At 53.8% G+C, this 5,000-nt stretch overlaps 1 non-coding gene across 1 annotated transcript in view; it reads right to left on the bottom strand.

Annotated features, from left to right (window-relative positions):
* Positions 1 to 1,489, bottom strand: part of LOC124772805 — a 1,909-nt gene extending 420 nt beyond the window's left edge. Inside the window, exon 1 of the ribosomal RNA XR_007014265.1 lies at positions 1 to 1,489. This exon is cut by the window's left edge and continues 420 nt beyond it. This is a non-coding gene — a ribosomal RNA (small subunit ribosomal RNA).
* Between the last annotated feature and the right edge of the window lie 3,511 nt (positions 1,490 to 5,000).

Raw genomic sequence — 5,000 nt, 5'->3', positions numbered from 1 at the left:
AGAAGAAAAGTAATCGCTGACAGCACGAAGGATGTCACGCGACTAGTTAGCAGGCTAGAGTCTCGTTCGTTATCGGAATTAACCAGACAAATCGCTCCACCAACTAAGAACGGCCATGCACCACCACCCACCGAATCAAGAAAGAGCTATCAATCTGTCAATCCTTCCGGTGTCCGGGCCTGGTGAGGTTTCCCGTGTTGAGTCAAATTAAGCCGCAGGCTCCACTCCTGGTGGTGCCCTTCCGTCAATTCCTTTAAGTTTCAGCTTTGCAACCATACTTCCCCCGGAACCCAAAAGCTTTGGTTTCCCGGAGGCTGCCCGCCGAGTCATCGGAGGAACTGCGGCGGATCGCTGGCTGGCATCGTTTATGGTTAGAACTAGGGCGGTATCTGATCGCCTTCGAACCTCTAACTTTCGTTCTTGATTAATGAAAACATACTTGGCAAATGCTTTCGCTTCTGTTCGTCTTGCGACGATCCAAGAATTTCACCTCTAACGTCGCAATACGAATGCCCCCGCCTGTCCCTATTAATCATTACCTCGGGTTCCGAAAACCAACAAAATAGAACCGAGGTCCTATTCCATTATTCCATGCACACAGTATTCAGGCGGGCTTGCCTGCTTTAAGCACTCTAATTTGTTCAAAGTAAACGTGCCGGCCCACCGAGACACTCAATAAAGAGCACCCTGGTAGGATTTCAACGGGGTCCGCCTCGGGACGCACGAGCACGCACGGGGCGGTCGCACGCCTTCAGCTCGCCCCACCGGCAGGACGTCCCACGATACATGCCAGTTAAACACCGACGGGCGGTGAACCAACAGCGTGGGACACAAATCCAACTACGAGCTTTTTAACCGCAACAACTTTAATATACGCTATTGGAGCTGGAATTACCGCGGCTGCTGGCACCAGACTTGCCCTCCAATAGATACTCGTTAAAGGATTTAAAGTGTACTCATTCCGATTACGGGGCCTCGGATGAGTCCCGTATCGTTATTTTTCGTCACTACCTCCCCGTGCCGGGAGTGGGTAATTTGCGCGCCTGCTGCCTTCCTTGGATGTGGTAGCCGTTTCTCAGGCTCCCTCTCCGGAATCGAACCCTGATTCCCCGTTACCCGTTACAACCATGGTAGGCGCAGAACCTACCATCGACAGTTGATAAGGCAGACATTTGAAAGATGCGTCGCCGGTACGAGGACCGTGCGATCAGCCCAAAGTTATTCAGAGTCACCAAGGCAAACGGACCGGACGAGCCGACCGATTGGTTTTGATCTAATAAAAGCGTCCCTTCCATCTCTGGTCGGGACTCTGTTTGCATGTATTAGCTCTAGAATTACCACAGTTATCCAAGTAACGTGGGTACGATCTAAGGAACCATAACTGATTTAATGAGCCATTCGCGGTTTCACCTTAATGCGGCTTGTACTGAGACATGCATGGCTTAATCTTTGAGACAAGCATATGACTACTGGCAGGATCAACCAGGGAGCTGCGTCAACTAGAGCTGAGCAGCCGGCCGCCCGGGAGTGTGTCCCGGGGGCCCGCGCGAACACGCAAGCGTCCGCTCAATCATTCTGCAAACAGGAGGAGGCTGAGCTCCCCTGCACAATACACCTCGAAACCCTCTCAGGTCCCGGCGGCGCGCAGCGCCGTCCCAAGTACTTGGTCGGGTTCGAGAGAGGCGCAATCGCCCGGAGTTAGGCGAGTAGACGCTTTCGGTGCGACCACCCGTGCTCCCAACTGAGCTTGCCGCTGCCGACAGAGGCCCGGGAGCGTGCTGTCGTGGCATTGCCGGCGGGAGACAACACGCGCCACCTACGGTGACCGGCAGCTCCAACGCCAGCGCCACAGAAGGACAAAAGCCCCACTTGGGTGCCGAAGCGAACTCTCCCAGCACAGCGCACGCGCCAACACATCCGCACAGCTGCGATACAAACCACCAGCGAGAACCGCTGGGGCGACCGAGCAGCAGACGGCGTCGCGGCGCCGAGCGCCGGGCGGCGGCGCATCCTCAACGCACACAGTCCTCAATCGGACCAGCACACTGAAGATGTCCACCGCGCTTCGCACCGGGCCCGCGAGGACCTACTTTGGCCGCACGGCGCCGCGCGCAGGGTGCGCCGGCGCGCAGCTGCGACGCCTGCCGCGTCCGTCGGCCGGCGCGCCTGCCACTGGCCGCCCCCACCAGCCGGCTGTAGCGCGTGCGCCCACGCACCGCGCGGCCAGCACGCCGGGAGGCGCCCCCTCACCGGCCGGGGACGGTCCCACCCAGCCACCGCCGCGTATCGCTTCACACCCAGATGCCGTTCAGTTTCGTCGGCATGGTGGGTATCGCTGGAACAACCGGTTAGTACCTCAACCTATCGTCGCCATCACCGATTCACCCCTAGCGAGAACAACCGCACCACAACAGGTTACCATTTCTTCATTTGCGTAACTTCACCAGAAAACGCAGGCGTCCATCGCCATTTGCAACTTCAACGATTATTGCATGCCTGTGTCAGGTGTCACGCCACACTACGTCTGCCCACATACACGCAACAAAATGTGCACGCCTAGACAATACGTGGAAGGTGGCCCCCGTACGTATGCGATGTCCATTGCTCGAACGACTGTCAACCGGCCTCTGTAGCATGTCGCAGATATGGAACGCGGTGCACCATGCCATCACGGTGTGTGAGGAGAGACGACTAGGTCCGAATACATCAACAGACAGCTCATGCTGATCGCCATCCACGGCGTCCGTTCCTCCCACACGTCTCTATGGCGTACCACACTGCAATCCAGCTCTCATAGGGAGACGACACGTAGCTGCGTGCACAATATTTGCACTGTATGGTCCGCCGTTTTTGGGCGCAGTCGTTGTACGGTCACACATGTGCCACGATGTATCATTCAGTACATAAGGACGAATGTGCAGTACAGATTGTGGTTCACGCGTACGACATCAGCGGACAGTTGACACAGGCCGCACCACAACGTAGCCTGCGTACGTCGCATGCGAAGGGCATTGAACATGCAAACTTGTCACCAACCAGCTTGCGAAGGCAGGGGGCAAGGTGGGGACGTGGGGACGTGGGGAGGGGTGGGGGGGGGCGGCATGTACGTCCTGCTGCCATCCACATTACAGTGTACAGCAGGAGCATGTGGAAAGTCAGCAAGACTTGCAAGGTGTTTAACATGAAGCGATACACAGGGGAGCGGGCAGTGCGAGTAGCGAACTATATTGCGAGGGTTGCGGGTGGGCAACACTACACTAATTGAACGAGTCGTATAACAATTACAGAGCAGGTTTAGGCGACAACGTGGGTTACGTTAGCGGACAACGTGGGTTAGGTTAGGGGACAACATGGGTTAGGTTAGGGGACAACATGGGTTAGGTTAAGGCACAACATGGGTTAGGTTAAGGCACAACATGGGTTAGGTTAGGGGACAACATGGGTTAGGTTAGGGGACAACATGGGTTAGGTTAGGGGACAACATGGGTTAGGTTAGGGGACAACATGGGTTAGGTTAGGGGACAACATGGGTTTGGTTAGGGGACAACATGGGTTAGGTTAGGGGACAACATGGGTTAGGTTAGGGGACAACATGGGTTAGGTTAGGGGACAACATGGGTTAGGTTAAGGTACAACATGGGTTAGGTTAAGGTACAACATGGGTTAGGTTAAGGTACAACATGGGTTAGGTTAAGGTACAACATGGGTTAGGTTAAGGTACAACATGGGTTAGGTTAAGGTACAACATGGGTTAGGTTAAGGCACAACATGGGTTAGGTTAAGGCACAACATGGGTTAGGTTAAGGCACAACATGGGTTAGGTTAAGGCACAACATGGGTTAGGTTAAGGCACAACATGGGTTAGGTTAAGGCACAACATGGGTTAGGTTAAGGCACAACATGGGTTAGGTTAAGGCACAACATGGGTTAGGTTAAGGCACAACATGGGTTAGGTTAAGGCACAACATGGGTTAGGTTAAGGCACAACATGGGTTAGGTTAAGGCACAACATGGGTTAGGTTAAGGCACAACATGGGTTAGGTTAAGGCACAACATGGGTTAGGTTAAGGTACAACATAGGTTAGGTTAGGTTACACGTTGTTGTAAGGAAAGGTGTAGGGGGGGGGGGCGGGGGCGGCACGTTCGTTGATAGTGATTATAGTAAGTGAATGCTTGTGACATGATGAGATTTGTCACGTCAGGATGCACCTTTGGCTTATTAGAGGCGGCGCTCCAATTCTATGCTTGTGTCAGACCTGTGTCTTTGACTCAGGTCATTGTTTGTGGGCTGTGACAGGAGGTACTATTGTGATGTTGGGTGCACCGTTGTATAGGACATGTGTGGGTATTGGTGCCTTATCTGCGCAATGGTGGATGTCGAAAGGGGGGGATATTCTATTTTCCGCATGGACCTCCTGGTCTGGTTGTGATAGTGTGGATTGTGTAATGTGGCGGAGAGGATGCACTGGATGTTGTTCCATGCTGGTGCTTACATATTGTATGTGCGCCCGTTAGAAGCAGAGAGTGGTGCGTGATGAGAGTGTCTGGCTGACGTGTGGTTCCCATTGTGGGCACACTCTTTCAGCATGTATACGGACAGTTGTATATATATTCTGTAATTCGATGGCTCTGCATTGATTACTAATCAGCGCCGTGTGTACGGGTAATCTGGTTCCAGTCCAAAATGTTCCATCTGTGTACATTAGTGACAAAGACTCCCCCCATGCAGTGGGGCTCGGTCTGTTATAACTCTTCCGCGTAATATATTTGCCCCACGTTTTTGCGACTGCGAGTGCGAGTGCGAGTGCGAGTGCAACGCGAATGGGGACCGACATGCTGATGGCTCGGTATCGGACGCCGTACAGTGAGCAACGCGATCGCGTCTCTCGCTCGTAAGTGGTACAGGTCGCGGCTCATGTATAGGGACAGCGGGAATGTCGCATATTGGAAATAACTCTTCATGAAACGCAAGTTATAGGGGTGGATTGCACTTTACGAGT

This window comes from Schistocerca piceifrons, unplaced genomic scaffold (genome assembly GCF_021461385.2).
Source record: "Schistocerca piceifrons isolate TAMUIC-IGC-003096 unplaced genomic scaffold, iqSchPice1.1 HiC_scaffold_943, whole genome shotgun sequence".
Lineage (NCBI taxonomy): Eukaryota > Metazoa > Arthropoda > Insecta > Orthoptera > Acrididae > Schistocerca > Schistocerca piceifrons.
Note: the sequence above shows the minus strand (reverse complement) of the source record. Positions and strands in the feature narration are given on the sequence as shown.